The sequence below is a fragment of the Paroedura picta genome, chromosome 7 (assembly GCF_049243985.1).
Source record: "Paroedura picta isolate Pp20150507F chromosome 7, Ppicta_v3.0, whole genome shotgun sequence".
Classification (NCBI taxonomy): domain Eukaryota; kingdom Metazoa; phylum Chordata; class Lepidosauria; order Squamata; family Gekkonidae; genus Paroedura; species Paroedura picta.
The window spans coordinates 91691572-91711295 of record NC_135375.1 but is presented as its reverse complement, the minus strand read 5'-3'; the positions used below and the strand labels follow the sequence as shown (position 1 = coordinate 91711295).

Here is a 19724-nt window from a genome sequence, read left to right as displayed (position 1 = left end):
GCTTTGAAGAACCCAAGAAGTGATGTGATCATCTAGAACCTTGGAATCCCGGCCCCAAGTGGGGTCACCTGGCCCCTTCCACGGGGTCGCCAGGACAGGTTGGTGCGGTGGGTAGTGGTGGGTGGCAGTGGGTGGTGGTGGCAGTCAGTGGCAGCGGTGGAGCCATGGCACTGGCCACCTCCACGCTGCCTCCAGATTGTTGAGCACCTGCATGCGCGGTGCCACAGTTGGGGTCGCAGTGGTACAGCGGTTGAGAACTGCTGATCTAGAATATGGTTGGGAAGCATAGCTGAGTACATGGCCACCTGGGGCCCCTACCTCCTCCAGGCTTATCATTGGCCTTTTTGGGAGGGTGGGGCAGGTCGACATGACCATGTGTGCTCATATCACCCAATACATGTTTAACAAATGTAACAAAATATATAAAAAATTAATTTACTCCCAACCATTTGGGGAACCCTTCCAAGGCCACCAAGAAACCCCAAGGTTTCACGAAATCCTGTTTGAGAAAGTCTGCTTTGAGGAATGAAGGGGATGAAACCCCTCCCTGGTATCTCAGCAGCATCTTCTCAATAGCCATGAAACTCTATTTAAGATGTGGTTGTATTTTTGGTCTGGCAAGGAGATGAACATTTCCCCTCAAAAGAGTTCTAGAATGTAAAGTTTCACATTCTCTGGTGCTTTCTTTCTTCTTGACACAAAATTCTTTTAATGTTTAGAAGCAAAAGAAATAAGAAACATGGAAGCAGGCGACGTTGGTTGTGCTTTTTAAAAAGGAAAGCTACAGCCTCAAATTATCCATGCTGATTTGATGGCAGTGGATATAATACCCATCTGAGCTGTCATGATGTCGAGTGACAAATCCAAAGTGAAAACGAACTTTTAAAGCAAACCAAGTCCTGTGAGCTGTCTGGTGCTGCTTGCAAGAGAAGAAGAACTCAGCACTGGAGGATCTATACCTAAAATGGGATCCGCCTCCCCCTTCTGAATAACAAAATGAAGCAAAGTCACTACAAAACCAAAAATGGTTTTTAAAATTCTAAAAGAAGCCCTCCAGCTAGTGCATTGTTATGATGTGTTTGAGACTAGAGTTTTATCATTTTTATGATTGTTAATTAAAAAAAACTGTTAGCTACCTCAAGCAGGTCCCTAGAGAGGCAGCCTATAAATATTCTAAATAAATAATAGTGCCAAAAGTCTGATGAGGATCAAAATGCAAATAGCTTAGGATAGCTTCGGAGATGAGACGAGCTGTTTTTTTGTATCCTACTTTTTAGTACCTGAAAGACTCTCAAAGCAACTTACTATTGCCCTCCCTTCCTTTCTTCCACAACAGGCACCCTGTGAGGTAGGTGAGGCTGAGAGAACTCTGAGAGAACTGTGATTGGCCCCAGGTCACCCAGCTGCCTGCATGTAGAAGAGAAACTGGGAATCGAACCCAGCTCTCCAGATTAGAGGCTGCCACTCTTCACCACTATCCCAAGCTGGTTCTTTGGATATCAGGGTTCAGATCTGATCAGGGTCCACTGTGATGTGGACTATTTCCCATATCTCCTTAACCCTTTCCCCATTCTGCCATTTGTCTATTCCCGAACACTCTGTTTTGATATGACACGATCAGAGGGAGCCCCACATTTTCCCTTGGGAAGTGACAGTATGGCATGGTGATGAAAGTGTCAGACTGGCATCTGGGAGATTCAAATCTTCACTGTCCTCTGGAAACCTGCTGGGTGAATTTGGGCCAATCCCTGTCTCTCAGCCAAACTTACTTCCCAGGGTGATTTTGTGAGGAGAGAAAAAAAGAGGAGGGGAGACTGATGCCATCAGGGGGTGTGGTGGAAATCTTGTCAAGTCACAGCTGACTTATGGTGCCCCTTAGGGTTTCCAAGGCAAGAGATATCCATTGCCTGCTTCAACATATCAGTCCAGATCTCCCTTGGTAGTCTCCCATCCAAATACAAGCCAGGGCCAGTCCTTCTTAGCTTCTGAAATCTGACAAGATCCAAACGATCAAATATAATAAACTCAAAAGACAGCAGGGACAGCAGATTGATATATGACAGGTGACTCTTGCTGTGTGACCGTGCCACCACCGGCTGATGCATGTGTTTTGTCTCCTCAACCAACATTTAGTGGCGTTATGAACTCTTCTCCGCCGCTCTGGAAAATGTGACATCTTTCCACCCCTTTTATCCTCCGGGTCAGATGCTTTGTTTGAATGGCTTCCAATGGACACTGACTCATGGCCAGAAGTCCAAACGCAGACAAAGACCCGATGATGGTTCCCTTTTGTTTTGCCTTTCACGACTGCCACCGTTAAAAATGCTATTCTTTGAAAGTGAAAGCAGGGAAGGTACAGAATGCTCATTGCGATCCTGGAAAATCAATTTGACTTCACTTGGTCTTGAGCATTGTCACATGGGCTCGGGGCTGTCTGAGGTTCTGTAAACAAGGAGCCGTAAGAAGTGGCAGCAGGCTGGGATGGAGCTGTCACCTAGGCTGTTACTGCGAGATCACATGCTGCTTCTCTTTAATATCTTTACTGATGATTCGGCAGAAGGGGTAATCAGCCCATTAGGATCTGGGCTGCAATTCTGTAACTCACACTGAGTTATTGTCAGCCATAAATAGCCCCCGTGCCTTCTGTAGGGCAATTCTTTTCCTATAAGATATTCTCGAAACAGAAATCTGGGTTACTTGCACATTGCTGAAATACCGTGCCGAGTAATATAGAGGCTGGAATAAAACAAAGCGTCATGGACAAATGCAGCTATGAATTTATTGTGCTTTGCGACGGAGACAGCGTTATGCAGCTTTAGCATGAAATACTCAAAATGCAAAATTGTAGGCAGGCATGTTGGTCTGTTGAGGGGGGAAATACCCCAAAAGCAAGAGCAACGCAGTGGTCTTTAAGAGGAGCAACTGAAGCATCATAAGGTTGTCATTCAAAAACCTTTCTTACTGCCACAGAACATTTTAGTGGGTCAAAAAGGATTGTACGACTGCTTCTTAAAATTACTGTCTTGCTTATTAGATTACCTGCCTGTTTGTACATCTGTTTCAAATTGTGGTGGGTTTATATATTTGTACTTTTTACAATACGTCACGTTGATTTCCCAGTGTGAGCGAAAAGCAGGGAATGAAAGAAGAAAGGGCTGTATTACATTAACAACAACAAAAAAACAACCCACCAAATCTGGCCCTTCCTCTATGAAATTCAGGGCAATAGTCCATCACAAGGACCTCATGAGGTAGTTTAGGCTAAAAGCAAACAGTTGGCCCAAGGTCACCTAGTTGTTTACGTGGTGAGTGAGTTTCCCCAACCCTACACTCTGATCTCCCTTTAGTAGTACAATTGGTGTTGTGTGGAGTTTTGGAGACCTGGACCCTTTCCGCATATGTTGGATAATGCACTTCCAATGCACTTTATAAATAGATTTTCCAGTCCCCAAAATTTGGTCCCCAGAATTCTCTTCTGTGTTCTGGTGATGAACCGTCTCGAGATGTTCTCTTATTTGCTTGTATATTCTTTGAACAGTAGATATTTGTATTGGATACCCAGTGACAATTGGGTTTGACATTTTATATCCATCAGTTAGCAAGATCTTATTTTTAAGATCCAAAATGGTTCCGGGGTCAGGGCACTGGAAAGACCACCTCTCCCATCCTGTGTGGCCTCCTAGTTGTCTTCTCTATGCACCCACCCACAGGGTTAAGGCAGGTGGCTGCATTGGGTTATCAGCTCTGGGTGAGGAGATACCTGGAGATTGGGGGATGGAGCCTGGGGAGAACAGGGTTTGGGAAGGGACCACAGCAGGTACAATGCCATACAATCTGCCTTCCGAAACAAGCTGTTTTATACTGGGAATGGATTTCTGTTGTCTGGAGAACAATTATAATAGCAGGAGATCTCCAGCCCCCACCTGGATGTTGGCAACCCCATGGCACCTGGAAACAGGACATTTTCAGTGATGGCATTTTATTTATTAGATTTATGAACCGCCTTCCCAAATTTGGCTCAGGGCAGTGTACATCAAGTATAAACATACATAGTCATTCGAGTTAAAACTTTGTTAATAAATTAAAAATGATTAAAATCATTTAAACTGTCTAGCAACCACTGTCCAATCATAAATTGGTTACATCTCTCCAGAGATTTTCCTTTGGGAATTTCCAATAGGGGCTTTTCTGATAGGGAGGCCTAGTAGATGTTCTCAGTTTACTGATCTCAACCGAAAGAACATCCCTGGCCCCAACAGAAGGGCTCCCCAACAGCTTCGACAGGACCCAGATCTCCTCCGGGAGTTCATTTACTGTATTTATGAATGGCTGTAAACCGCTCCAAGATAACAGGTTCAATAGGTACAATTTATAAATGTAATAATAAACAAACAAATATATAAACAAAATAAATTCCATCAAGTTGGAGTCAGGATAGAAAGAGTCCTGGCCCTGGTTGAGGTCAGACGTACTTCCTTTGGGCCAGGGATCACCAGCTGGTAGGTATTAGCAGAATGCCTCTCCTCTTACACTTAAGGCCCACCTGGTGCCTATCATTATGTCTTTTAGGTGCCAGGTGAAAACATGTATTTTTATTCAAGATTGAACTAAAAGGGTTTATAAAATCTTTTAAAGCTCTCTCTCTCTCTCTCTCTCTCTCTCTCTCTCTCTCTCTTTGTATGCTTCTAGCCTGAAGACTATCTGTACACCGCCCGTGGCGCCGCGGGCGCCACGGACTAAATAAAACAGTAAGGGGTTCTGGGGCGGGATGTGTCCGGGATGAGGAAGGGTCCGGATTGGACCCTTCCTCATGACAGACAACCGGAGGGACCAAACGGCAGGCGCGAAGCGCCTGCCGATTGGTCCCTCCGATTCCCAGCCCCAGCAACTGCGAGCCGCGCTCAGCGCGGCTCGCAGTTGCTCCCGGCCTGACGTGGTGAGAGGCGCGAAGCGTCTCTCACCGCGTCAGGCCGGCCCCAAGGAAGCCCCCGCCGCAAACACAACACAAGACTCCAGCCGCCGAGAAGCTGCAGAAAAAAAAAAAACACCCCCGGAGGAGCCTTTCGCCGCTAGCGCGACGAGAGGCAGCAGAAAAAAAAACCCCTGTAGGAGCTCCAAGCCGCCGCGCCGACGAGAGGCAGCAGAAAAAAATTAACCCTGTAGGAGCCTTTCGCAGATCCAAGCAGCAGAAAACAAAACCCTGAAGGAGCCTTTCCCAGCTCCAAGCAGCAGGAAAAAAAACCCCTGTAGGAGCTCCAAGCCGCCGCGCCGACGAGAGGCAGCAGAAAAAAAAAAAACACCCCCGGAGGAGCCTTTCGCCGCTAGCGCGACGAGAGGCAGCAGAAAAAAAAACCCCTGTAGGAGCTCCAAGCCGCCGCGCCGACGAGAGCTAGCAGAAAAAAAAAACCCTGCAGGAGCCTTTCACAGCTCCAAGCAGCAGAAAAAAAACCCCGGAAGGAGCCTTTCGCAGATCCAAGCAGCAGAAAAACAAAACCCTGAAGGAGCCTTTCCCAGCTCCAAGCAGCAGGAAAAAAAACCCCTGTAGGAGCTCCAAGCCGGCACGCCCACGAGAGCTAGCAGAAAAAAAAAACCCTGCAGGAGCCTTTCACAGATCCAAGCAGCAGAACAAAAAACCCTGTAGGAGCCTTTCGCAGATCCAAGCAGCAGAAAACAAAACCCTGAAGGAGCCTTTCCCAGCTCCAAGCAGCAGCTCCCTGTAGGAGCTCCAAGCCGGCACGCCCACGAGAGCTAGCAGAAAAAAAAAACCCTGCAGGAGCCTTTCACAGATCCAAGCAGCAGAAAAAAAAACCCTGTAGGAGCCTTTCGCAGATCCAAGCAGCAGAAAACAAAACCCTGAAGGAGCCTTTCCCAGCTCCAAGCAGCAGGAAAAAAACCCCTGTAGGAGCTCCAAGCCGGCACGCCCACGAGAGCTAGCAGAAAAAAAAAACCCTGCAGGAGCCTTTCACAGATCCAAGCAGCAGAAAAAAAACCCCGGAAGGAGCCTTTCGCAGATCCAAGCAGCAGAAAACAAAACCCTGTAGGAGCCTTTCCCAGCTCCAAGCAGCAGAAAACAAAAAAACCCTGTCGGAGCCTTTCACAGCTCCACGCAGCAGAAAAAAAAACACCTCCTGGTGTCCCCTGGGTCCTAGCGCCCATTGCATTCCTGGTTGCAATGGGCTTTCTTGCTAGTTTTATAGATAAAACTAGAATTTAAGCCCGCTGTAAGCAAAATACAGTGGGTGCTAGCGGGCAGTGGGTGGTTGGGGGAGGTCTGGGAGGGATAGAGGGAAGGCAGGCATCCATAGAGAAAGGGAGAGAGAGGGAGAGAGAGAGAGAAGGCAGGGCCTGCAAAACAGAGATCTTCCGCTGAGCCTTAAGGCCAGTGCAACTACTAAGTGCATTGCACAATATATACTAATGGATCTCCCCCTACATATTCTCCCGCCTTCCGTTACAGCCTTGGAAATTGTTCCATAAATCAAGTGGGTGAACTTACACGTATGGCCATTAGGAGTTAGATTTGATTGTCCAGTCTTTTAATGGGATGTATTTTACTATATTAAGATATTTATATTGCATTTTAATGTAATTCTGTGTTGTATTCCAATTATGTTGTTAGTCACCCTGAGAAGCTGGTGAGGGGAGGGATATAGATAAAGATATAGATATAGATATAGATATAGATATAGATATAATTATTATTATTATTATTATTATTATTATTATTATTATTATTATTATTATGTAAACTACTATTCCATCATCCTAAACGCCGTAGTGGTGCTGCAGGGATAATTATAACGACCAAAGCAAAGATGGCTGATTCCATGTCGATATGCTCTCCGATTCCTTATCTAAAACTTAACATTATCATTATTGTTATTTTTATCTCTGTATTAATTTGTGGCCACAAGGAAACATTTTTGACCTTCCTTTTGACGACTCCATGCCAAAGTGCCCTTCACGTACAGTTTTCCAGCAGCATCCTTTTTGCAAGCTTTCGGGGAACCCCTTTGCAACACTCCTGTAACGCTTGCCTTTACGAATGGCCATCTCTCTCCCTCTGTGTGTGTGGTTTGGGCTGAATATCTGAATTGTGTCCTTCCAGGAAAGTGGGTTAGCTGGCAGTGGTTGCCTCTACTGTTCATTGTCTGTGAAGAGATAACAGGGGAAAAGTAATGCCCTCCTCCCTTATCTCCTAGCAGACTTTGAACAAGTAAGTGACTGGGGAAAGTCTTTGAATCTCGGAGAAGGAATTCACAGGGTTCTTTTGTCGAGCTGAAGGAAATACTGCTGTTTTAGCCAACCCACAGCTGCAGGACTGTGGGCTGCTGAATCATCTTTCAGTGGCTTTCTATGATACCCAAGGAAGAGAGGAAAATGTATCAAGTGTATACTGGGAGCTGAGAGGCAGGCTGCTGCTATTTTGAACACAATGGGTAGAAGAAAGGTACCCATGGGGTGGGGGAATAGCACGTGGGCTTTTTCAATCAAGCCGTTTTAAAGAAAACCCCTTTCTTATACAAAATATATGTATTCGCAGGTTCATGCATACTTCATTATTGCTAGGGGACATAAATTTGCCTATGATAATGAGCCATCCCCAATTGGTCAATAGTGCTCCTGTCACCTTGCATCACCTCAAACAACCTGTCTTACTTTGCAGGGAGCTTATCTGGTGGCCCTTGTAGAATATTCAGCGTGCAAAGCAAATTTCCCCAGCTCTTGTAGTGGTGGTGTAAAGTTTCCAACAAGGTTTGGCAGACTAAGTTTGTCCATGGTTTCAGTTTCAGGAAGAGAAAAATGGATTCTGAATGGTGAGAGATTCCACACTTTAACAAGTATCTTCTGGATCAAATAAATATATTGCCACTTAGGAGAGTGGTCTCCTCCCCTGCACAGCTGGAAAAACTTCCCCATTTCATTGAGTGCTATTCACAGTTCTACAACAGTTTAACTAACTAGAAAGCTTTGATTTGCACTGGTAGATGCATTGGGTTGCCAGCCTAGTTACACAGTAGCTAGTTACACAGTGATGTCACTTCTGGCACAACTCAGAAGTGACTTTGTCGCACAGAAGTGACAATCTAGCATTCATCAAAAACTCTATGATTTAACCATGGAGTTTGGGACGGATGCTAGTGGCATCCTACATATGGATTCCGGATTGTGCCACATATGATGTCACCACATCACCGATGGCAGCATTTGCCCCCATTGAGCCCTGCCATCCCACTGAATTGCAGCGGGGACGAAAGGAGACCTGGGCACCCTATATCTTTACCAGGTTCCCCCCTTTAAATAATAAACGTTACTGTGAACCAAATCTCCTCCAAAAAGCTGATCATGTGAGTTATAGCATTTCTTTAAAGGGCAGGGACAGAAAGTATCCACAAATCCCTGCATCCACTTCCATTTAATACAGTGAAGATTTGCATGCATGTGCGAATAGGACAACTTGACAGCAAGTTGGAAAAAACTGACAATTTAACTGGCAAGTCTTCTCTTGCTGCAGAGATCAAAGGCACACCCAGAAGAATGTGAAGGGTACAATAGGAGTGTGTCGAGAAGCGACAAGCACCTTAAGCAAAAAGGCAGCTTCTTAGTGCCAGCTGAAGGAGGCAACTTTGCTGCTCTTGTTTTCAGCTCACTTCGACATTGTTCTGAAAAATGTGTTTTGAAGTAGGCCTTCAGTATATTATCTCTTTGCATGGTCAGGTTGATATGGAAGCAGGTTGTTCACCTTGAATGTGGCAGGCAAGTTGTACATCTTCAGTTGAAGTGCCGATGGGCTGTCACCATCTTCATGCTCTTGCTAGTCTGGATCTTCATCAGGGATCAGTCCTGGGATGACCTCATCGGGAGCTGCATCAAGTTCTGCAATTACCGAGGAGAGATCTTTTCTCAGTTGCCTCCTGTTCCTGTGGTATATGTGTCCATTGGGTGTTTCCACCATATAAGAAAGAGTGTCAGCTGTTATCCCCATGACTGATGCTGGCACCTATACTGCATATGTCTGCATTCATACACTGCCTGTTTATCACAGTAGTCCTTTTATCTATTGGCAGAGTTTAAATATGCAAGAAAGCAGAGCACCAGGATACTTAAAAGAATGAAATAGTTTTATTAATAAAAGAAACAACTTTGTAAAGAAAGAGGAGAGAGAGAGTCATAGCTAACTGTCTAGCTATTCTGTACCTCATTTATTCATTTAGTTTGTTCTAGAGGCAAGCAGGGAGGACATGTGCTCAAAGGAGCAGGAAGTCTCCAGTTGAGCCAATCAGGCTGCTGGAGAAGATTATTTTGAAAACATCAGGAAGTTCCTGTTATAACTATCCTAAATGCACATATCCTGTAGTGTTTCCTGTAGGATGTTCTTCAAATGCTTTTGAATCATGCACACTACGGATCAGGCGTTTTCTGACATTATTAACACTGGAGATGGCGATTCCTTAACTTAGATGAAAATGAGCCAGTAATCTGGGTGCTTGTGTTGCTGGTGTGGCTGGCAGAGTGCTGCATAGAAGCCTTCAGTGACGGTTACCTCTACACACTTCCTCACTCTGAGGTGAATTTTCCTTCCAAAATAGAAATGTTGTTCCTTCACAGACTCAGCTAGCCTTGTAGTTACAGAAATGAAGCTCACTGTCCCACCCTGTTACTGTTAGATCTTTATGGCTTTACTCAGCCCTGGAACCCTTTTGGGAAGTTGTAGATCCCTTTTTCTTATATCTCTTTATCAGGATGGCATGGAGTTGTTCTTAACAAGAGAGTAAATATTTTATTTTATGAGGAGTAGGGTAGATGGAATGAGATTTTTCTTACAAATCAGATTTTACAGTTTCAGGTTCTTATTCACAGACTTTTGAGATGTCCAGTTTACTTTTAGAATGATAGGTTTCGTTATTGTGTTTATCCTAAACTATGTCTGTTTTTTATATTCTACTGAACTCCTCTGGCTCCTAGAAAGTGGACTCTCTTTTCCTTGTACCACAATTTCCTCCCTTCCTAGGTGTAAACTGCACTCAGCTTTTATTCCAACCCCAGATCGATTCAGGCCCTGCCCTCTACACAGAATGTGATTTCCGTTTGGATTTGGGGCGATTTTAATTTTCCTTCTGCAGCAAGAAGGATTGATCCGGAGTGACCCAACCTTTATTGTGGGATATCTCAGACTGCTGCTAATCCTGAATATATTCAGAAAATCGCATTGTTTTGAATCTGGGCTCTCCTCTGTGGTAGAGAACCCGTGATTGGCTACAGGTGGTCATGTGACAAGCCTGCCTCAAAGGAGAAGCCCCTAATTTCTCTCAACTTCTGTCGGCTTTGGATTTTTTTTGTGTGCCTTCTTCGTCCCCCCCCCCCTTCATGAAAAGAAAGGATTTTTTTCCTCCCTCCTCTGACTTCTTGGATCCTCTCCCCCCTTCAAGAAAACCGAGAAAGAGTCTCCATTTGCCTCCCCCCCCTCTTCTGAGCCTCCCTAACCACGTGCAGAAGACTTTCCTGTTTCAATGGGGAGGGGGGGAAGAGGAAGACCCGAGTTCAAAGCAATCTGAATTCAACAGGATTGACAATGGAATAAAAAAAGTAAGTGCAGACTAAGGGCCGTTCCGCATTCGTCCAAAATAGCACAATGGTCACTAATTGAAATCACTACAGTTTTGCCATTATGCACAACGTCGTTGACAATCTGCAACACTCCTGAAACCGATCCGCAAAAAGCGCTTCGTTGTAGCGCTTTCAGGGAAATCCCAAAAAGTGGATTCACCCTCCAGAAAGCGCTACACTCCTGCAACCAATCTGCAACACTAGCAGGAAAGTTCTGTGCATTACCATTGTTGTGGTTTCTGCAAAGTCCCTCCCCCTGGCTCTCTCCTCTGATCTTCCGGCAAAGCGATCATCATTTTTTTTTCTCCGAGCGAGCGGAGATCAACGCACCGGCAAGCCTTCGTTTACCCAGTGAGGCTTCCCCGGCTGCAGTCCCTCTGTTTAAAGTCACTAAGCACAAGCAACACAGAAGCCCGTTTGCTGGTTTATTTTCCCTTTATTTTTTTCACACTGTTTTCGGCCGAAAATCGCGCCCGTGAGGGGGGGGATTTTTTTTTTCACTCGGGGGGAGCGTGGCAACGATGAAACGGCAGCTCAAACACCACCTGCTAGTTGCAACGAATCAACACAGATTCGTTGCAACGGGTGTGTGTGTGTTTTTTTTTAAAACCTTCCTTAAAGGGAAAGGGGCTGTTTGGGAGCATGATAACAGCCGCCCATTGGCTGCTTGACGGCCAGGGGCGGGACGAGCTCGGCAATAGCGCTTCCTTTCTAGTGATTTTTGCCGAGACCGGAACCCTGTGGGAAACGATAGAAACGCAACTGGATTCCACTACAAAGGCAGGTATGCATAACGACGAATTCCACTATTTAAAATGCTGATTTTTCGTCCAGCAAACAATTTGCAACATGGATCACGGTGTGGAATGGCCCTAGATAAGCCAGTATCCCACTGCCTACTGTGGAGTCTGAAGCCCTTTGCTACACACAGGAATCTGACTCAGTCTGCCCAATGAGGATTTTTAGCCCTTCACTCACTTGTTACTTTTACATCAGCACTTATAGAACCAGATATTTTTATTGATGTCCATCATAATCTGCACAGAGTCATATTCAAGACCTGAAACAGGAGTTTCTCAGACTGAGTAAAGCCAAATTGAGATCTGAACCATCTGCTTAATTTCTCTGAAGAGATGTTTGGTGGTTTGGACCTATCCATTGGGCCTGGGGGTAGCCAGGACCAAAGGGTGTAATGAAGATGCTCCAGTTGGAAACAACTTGTTTAATTACTGCAGTAGCCAAACAAACATGGTCACAGGTATGTTCTTTAGGAATACCATGACAGACAGACTTTCATCTTGGCTACAACCATGCTTGTCACATTATTTGGTAATAAAAGGAAAAGAATCTGGAGAACACAGTGCAAAAAGCAACCAACGCAAGAACCTGTGTTAGCTGTAAACAACAACATAGAATAAAGTTCATGCAGAGAAGCTTGTGTATTAAAGTGCCTTCTTTTATTCTGATAAATCTTGTGAAAGACAGAGTTTCCGGATTGGATCTCTGTTTCAAATTCTTCTTCAGACAAGGTCTAATGTTGTGAGGAATCTTTACCAATAGTATGCAACCTTGGGAGTCTTACTTGCCACAGCATACATCTGAGACTAGGGTAGGCAGTCTAGGATGTCACCCAGAAGTCTTGGACCCAGAAAGCAAATGGAGACAGACAGACATGATCATCTAGCAGATGTTGCTTGGCTTTTCCTATTAGTACGGAACTACAGATTTTGTTTCACAAATATGAAATGAAAGCTTTTGCTTATGAAAACTTGAAAACCTTTGCTTACGAAAACAAGTAGCTCACTCTTCCCCTGTGCTAGTATTTAAGCCGGATGATTGTTGAGGAAACCTCAGTAGAGTACCAGTTGTATAACATTCTGTTGGTCTCGTCCTGCTTGTCAACATGCAATGCGGTTCCCTTACTTGAAAAAGTAAGGCAAGACTTTCAGACTCTCTTGGAAGAATGTGAATTGGGGGAGGGAGTCACAAAGAGCAGGGGTAGTCAACCTGTGGTCCTCCATATGTTCATGGACTACAATCCCCATGAGTCCCAGCTAGCAAACACTGGCAGGGGCTCATGGGAATTTTAGTCCATGGACATCTGGAGGACCACAGGTTGACTACCCCTGACAAAGAGGACTGATGAAAGAGGCAAGTCCCACCACAACTAAGGGCCTTTTCGCACAGGGATCTTTGTTGCAAATTGTTTGCGGAATGAAAAATCGCCATTTAAAATAGTGGAATTCGTCGTTATGCATACCTGCCTTTGTAGTGGAATCAGTTGCGTTTTTTAGCGTTTCCCACAGGCTTCCGGTCTCGGCAGAAATCGCTAGAAAGGAAGCGCTATTGCCAAGCTCGTCCCGCCCCTGGCCGTCAAGCAGCCAATGTGCAGCCGTTAGCATGCTCCTAAACAGCCCCTTTCCCTTTAAGAAAGGTTTAAAAAAAAAAAAACGACCCATAGCAACGAATCTAGGTAGATTCGTTGCTACGGAGAGACCCATCCAGCTGCCTAATGTGAGCTGTCGCTTGATTGTATGATCGTTTGCACGCTGCCTCGAGTGATAAAAAAAAAATCCCCCCCCCCTCTCACGGGCCCGATTTTCGGCTGAATTTATTTGTAAAAAATAAAGGGACTTTATTTCAGCAAACGGGCTTTTCAGTGGTTTGTGCTTAGTGACTAAAGGTGAAGGACTGAAGCCAGGGAAGCCTCTAAACAGAAAGAGGCTCGCCGGTGCGTTTATCCCCGCTCGCTCGGAGAAAAAAAAATGGCGATCGCTTCGCCGGAAGTTTGGAGGAGAGAGCCAGGGGGAGGGACTTTGAAGAACCAGCAACAATGGTAACGCACAGGTCTTTAGCGCTACTGTTGCAGATTGGTTGCAGGAGTGTATCGCTATCCGGAGGGTGAATCCACTTTTCTGGATTCCCCTGAAAGCGCCACAACGAAGCGCTTTTTGCTGATTGGTTTCAGGATTGTTGCAGATTGTCTACGACGTCGTGGGTTATGGCAAATTAGTAGCGTTTCCAAATAGCAACCATTGTGCTACTTTGAAGCCGTGCGAAATGGCCCTAAGTCCTGAACACCTTCCAGATTTATTTATTCATATTTATATGCTGCCCTCCCCGAAGGCTTTTATATTGGGATGGGGTCATTGGTATGATGTTTCATCACTCCCTTCCAAGTTAAGCACAAGTGTATATAGATTAAACATCATCCTCTGCAGTATGCTGTTCTTATTGGCATCATGCTGCAACCCAAAGTAGTGGTCTTCAATGCATCTTTGACAAGTGCTATGCCATTGTCTCCTCCTTACAGAAGAGAGAGATGGATCCAGACTAAATTTTCCGGTGACAGAAGGGAACTTTCCTGCATCTCCCCATGCTGTGTAGTCCACTAATCTCCATAAAATGATACTCCAGGGTTGGGATGTTAGGGGACCCTGACACATGACATGAGGAGCAACAGGAAGGGGTAATCAGGGGTAGGTACCGTTTTAGTCTGGATTCAATCCAGCTCCACATTTGCCGTTTATATTTGGTACAAATAAAGCAAAGACTTAAAAAAATAAATGTGTACAGGGAAGGCAGTGAACCAGAGTGGCATATTGTCAAAACAATGTGCTCTTTGTAGTATCATATTTCCATTTTTGGTGTTACCCATGACAGTGTTGGTCTGGAGGTGAAATCCTGTTTTACTTCAAAGCCTGTTTTACTATATGATTCATCTAATTCACTGATTATCTTGGTACTCTCCCCGCCCACTGAGGCAAGTCTTCAGATTTTGTCATAAGTATCTTTCCTAGTAGTGAATGATAATGCTTCTTGCTACTCTAAGGAGGAGATGGATCAATTTTGTCTGGCAGTAAGATAAGTTAAGGGAGCTTGTAACCCTCCACTTCACAGGTCTTTGTTTGTCACTTCACAGGTCTTTGTTTGTCAAATGCTTTGTCATTTTTTTCAATAAGGAATGGGAAAGGGCTAGAGAGAAGAACAGGGTTTTTTTGCCTAGGGCCACCCCCCCCCCCCAATATCTTAGGAGGCCAGCAGCCCTGGGCTTCTCAGAGAAACAGCTGGTCAGCCAAACAAAGGAAAAGGAAAAGGATCCTGGCCTACAGGACTCTGTTTATGTAGCTGTGGGCCTCTAAAATATTTATATCCCATATTATCTCCTCAGACCAGAAATTCTGTGGTAAAGGTGCTTGGGCTCCTGAAATTCTTTTCTCCTGGAACCATCAATAAGGGCTACCTGCTCTGGGTTGGGAAATACCTGGAGACTTTGAATGCAGAGTGGGAGTGGGTGAGATTTGGGGCAGGGAGAGACCTCAGTGTTGTAGAATGCTGTGGAATCCACCCTCTAAACCAGCCATTTTCTCTGGGAAAGTTGATCTCTAGTCTGGAGATGATCTGTAATTCTGGGGGTTGGCATTCCTAACGAGAAGATGAGTTGGTTTTATACCCCACGTATCTCTACCTCAAGAAGTCTCAAAGCATCTTATAATTGCCTCCCCTTTCTCTGCCCGCAACAATCACCTTGTGAGGTAGGTGGGGTTGAGAGAGTTCTGAGAGAACTGTGACAGGCCCAAGGTCACTCGGCATGCTTTGTGTGGAGGAGCAGTGAGTCAAACCCAGTTCTCCAGGTTAAAGCCCACCACTCATAATCACTGTATCATGGAGACAGATCAAGATGGGTAGCCATATAAGTCTATAGCAGTAGAAAAGAAGTGTTTAGGGGCTATTATTTTCTACTATTTCACCACGTTGGCTCCAGCCTTTATCTAGTTTATGCTGGTTGAATGTTGTGAGCCTTTGTGGCCAAAGCTCTGCTTTCTTTGTGCTATTTTACCAATGGGCAGAAAGCTCTTGAGCTAGGAGTTTGGAGAAATTTTAGATCTGTAGTACTCCTCTCCTTTGTTGCCTTATACAGCTTACAGATCTGGTAGTGGGCTCGAGAAGGGGATGCCCCCCACATTGGGTATTTCTATTGTTGTTGCACCTGCGAAACTGTACTGTACCACTTAGTTTTTAAAAAGCATTATTACTGGTAAGAAGGATGGAGACCAAACCAGATTTAACTTGCTCTGCCTCCCATTGATTGCCCTGCCTCTACACCATCAGGCCCTGGGGGTACCAGTTACCATTGCCCACCATATGTAAGGGCCAACATGAATGCCTCTTTACATTCACAGCAGGAATCAGACTCCTGTTGCTATTGGAAGCAGCCATAAATCTAGCTCATGCTCCTTTTACCTGTCCTTCCTAAATTCTGTTGACCTTCAGCATGACTCTAAATCACCAAGAAAATTACGACACCCCCTTTCTTGTTTTATTTTCAGTGCTTTCATGAATTCACCAGCTTCTTTTGTTGCAAAGTATTGCCTATGCACATTCTAAGCGAAGATGCAGAATTCTTCCCCCATGGACTTGATCCTCTTAGACCATTTATGCACTGGAGGTTTCATGCCGGGCTGCAGGATGGAAGTTTAGTCGTGGCAGGTTGCCCCACCTCTTCCTGCATCCACATGGGGAGCATTGGGCCTGGTGTATCTTATCCACCCCCAATTTGTGCTCCTGCACAAGAACTTGGGCAGTGAAGATCCCAGTGCGTAAACGGTCTTAGATAGGCATAACTCTGTTTAGGATTATATTGCTAGGACATTTGCATTTAAGAATTTTCTCTCCAAGATCTTATAACCTAATGGACATGTTGGTTTAGTAGAAAGGGCAGAAAAGTAAGCTATGACTGAACTTTGCGACTCTCCTGTTGTTGTTAGCCCTCTCCCCTCCCCAGCACAGCGGTCCACGGCCTGCAAAAGGTTGTGGACCGCTGCTCTAAAAGACTTCTAACTTGACTCTCAGCTTGCAGAAGATGTTTAAAGGGACCATGTTCCTGTACCCTCCAACAGCGGGTACAGTAGATAACTGGAATTGCAAGTCCAAGGGAACTAAGGGAAGGGTCTGAAAGGCAACCTGTGATTCTGTGTGGCATCCTGAGTAAAGCGGATGTAACTGAAAGTAGGCATCCACATCCGCATTGAAATAATCCGCTTACTGTTTAATACATGGGGCCAGAAGTGAAAGTGCTTTTCCCAAGCCAAAGGGCTGAATCAGCATGGCTTTCAAGAGGAACAAACTGATCAGAGGAACAAACGGATATTTTGGCACTGGCAGTCAACCTGGATCCAGTTCCTGGTCCTATGAATGTGACAAATGATATATTTCACAATGGGAACACTGAATTACGGAACTGCCACAGGGGTCAGCTGGTGATGATGAAAAAGTCAGGTCTGCAAAATTATTTACTGTGATGACGGGGATGGAATTTTCACTTGTCCCGGCAGCATTTGGCCCTGCCACCAGCAGACAGGGATGATCTCCAGATAATTAGAAGCAGTGCATTTTGAACCTTCTGCTAATATAATATATGAGCTCTACCCCTTTAACAAATGTGAACAAGATCCTTCTGAAACCACAGATCATTACATTGCCAGGCTGTGCAAAAACGCAGATTCATGGGCATATGGCACTTTGAAAGAAAAATTGATCAGAGACAGATTGGTTATAGACATTAAGGACAAAGGAACACAGATGAGACTGCTCAGAAAAGCCTGCATGGAGTCTGCTAGAAGTTGTAGACATATGCAGAGTTTGTGAACAAATGCTAACACCAGTGGTAGTGATCCACCCATCAGCCGCAAAAATCATGTTCTCCGTTAACAGGAATGAATCTGCAGAACCATCGCATAAGAGTGGTGACAAGCCACTGAATGTAAGCTAGCTGTTCTTTCTGTGGCACATGACAGGATTCTGGCAAATGCCCAGCATTTATCACCATATGCACAAGCCAAATATATGGAAGAAGGCATCATTATGCCAGAGTTTGCCAGTGCTTCAAGCCAACAAAATGGCTGAGACTCTTGTGGCACCTTAATTTTAATGAATGCATTGTGACACACGCTTCTGTGATCCAGAGCTCGCTTCATCAGATGTGTCAGTTGTTTCCACAAGAATGTTATTTGGGCTGCAGCAGACTAGCATGACCACTTGTCTGGAATTTGGCTCTAAACAGAAATAAACCTAAATGCCACCTGATTTTGTATGTATCCATATATCCTCCAGACAGGAAAAAGGAACTTGCCCAAGGTAAATCAACCCCTGCCCAGCATGTAGCATGTGCTATGGGCCCCACACTTCCAGGGCCCTCACATGATGCCTTCCTCCTATGGATCAGGGCCATAGATTTGCTCCTCCCTCCCGCTTTCTCTCTTTAGAACGCTTGGAGTGACACCAATTTCCACTGTGGGGGCCCCCTCTGCCCTCAGTCTGGCTGCTTCCATCACAATTGTATCTTGCTAGGGCCCCACAAATCCTTACATTGGTTCTGATGCTAGGCCCCCACAAAACCTTAGACCAGTCCTCCCCCCCCCCCATATACAACTGAAGCTAAGGGCTATGTAGATCCACAGAATCACCAAATCTTTTGTCTCACAATGCTGCAGAAATTCTCAGAGATCCCAAGTGTGGGACAGTGATATACAGGGACCCACCAAGGGTCCACACGTCATAACGTATGCAGAAACAGAAGATAGTGATGGATGCATTGCAACCAAGACAGAATGACAGAAGCATGATCAGTAAAATAAAGACACACATGGTAGTCACCTGAAGATGGTACGCTCAAGTTGGCTTATCAAAGCCGTACTCAAGTATGAAGAAAGATTGTGAGGAACGACTGTAGTCCCAAGGAATGCACTGTGGGGGGCATTAAAGGCTGCCAAGAACCTGTTCAGTTTCTAAGTATCCTCAGTTTTCCCTTGAAATATTAAAATTGTGGTGCAATGTGATATGTTAAAGGTTTTGGATTAGGTACAAACGCTGGGTACAAGCAGGAAGGGCCACCTGGTAGTTTAGAACTAATGGTGGTAAAATGTCCTCCAAGCACACAAATTATTATTATTTTTATTTTTGTTGTTGTTATTGTTATTGTCGTTATTGTCGTTATTGTTATTGTTATTGTTATTATATCCCGCCTCTCCCCGGAGGCTCCAGGCAGGTTACCTAAAACAATCCCATTAAAACAATATCATAAAAGCATGAACCCACAACTAATCCTCCACAACATAGTTATAGCAGGCCAAGAGTGGCAGCAAGGTTCAATAACTAACCCAATCTCTACCCCCACTAAAAGGGAAGTGGAGGGAAGCTGCTGACATACGCAACCGCCACTTCATGGGGGGGGCAGATCTTCATTGCTGCCCAGCCTCAACCAAAAGCCTGGCGGAAGAGCTCCGTCTTGCAGGCCCTGTGGAATGTTGAAAGTTCCTGCAAGGCCCTCAGCTCTTCCGGGAGCTCATTCCACCAGGTTGGGGCCAGGACCGAGAAGGCCCTGGCCGTGGTCGAGGCCAGGCAAGCCTCCTTGGGACCGGGAATGACCAGTAGGTTAGCCCCTGCAGAGCGTAAAGCCCTGCGGGAGGCATAGGGCGAAAGCCGGTGCCTTATATACGCTGGGCTCTCACAGTACCATCTTATATAGCAGTGTAAATATAAGGTAGTCTTCTGCCCTGCATGTCCTTGTCTGGATGGCATGCCAGTTCCAGCTTCTCACCTGTCTCACCTGTTTCCCCTTTCTCCTGGTCCCGCATAACTACTTTTACTTTGGAAAAATGCTGGCTAAGATCCATGACATTGCATTGTGAAATTTTGATGTTCAACTTTCAAACAATTATTTTATGTATTTTTTTTAAACTGACAGGTCCCCCAGCTGTGTAGAAAAATATACCTCATCTTTACCTGACCTCATTTTCTGGGTAAGTCATTCCTCATAGGAACAGGGTCTATTCTGCACACATTGGATAATGCACTTTCCAAGTGCTTTTGTAGCTGGGTTTCCCTGTGCAGAACAGGATAATCTACTTCTAAAGTGCATTGAAAATGCATTATCCAACGTGTGCAGAATGGGCCCAGGTTAAAAATGAGATATAAGGTAGGATTGTTTATTACCTTGCTTTTATCTTCTGCCTTTCTAACCTACTTTCTGCATTATGGTAGGTCATTCCTTAGGCAATTTTTTGGTTTGTTGCCATTGCTTTCCAGTTCTGTAATCCCAGTCTCATTGCATTGTT

The 19724-nt window shown here is 45.1% G+C and overlaps 1 long non-coding RNA gene across 1 annotated transcript in view; it reads left to right on the top strand.

Annotated features, from left to right (window-relative positions):
- The window catches only part of LOC143841857 (uncharacterized), a 216319-nt gene extending 196910 nt beyond the window's left edge, over positions 1-19409 (top strand). The window contains exon 4 of the long non-coding RNA XR_013232902.1: positions 19355-19409. This is a non-coding gene — a long non-coding RNA (uncharacterized LOC143841857). The remainder of the gene's footprint in view (positions 1-19354) is intronic.
- Positions 19410-19724: the final 315 nt, after the last annotated feature.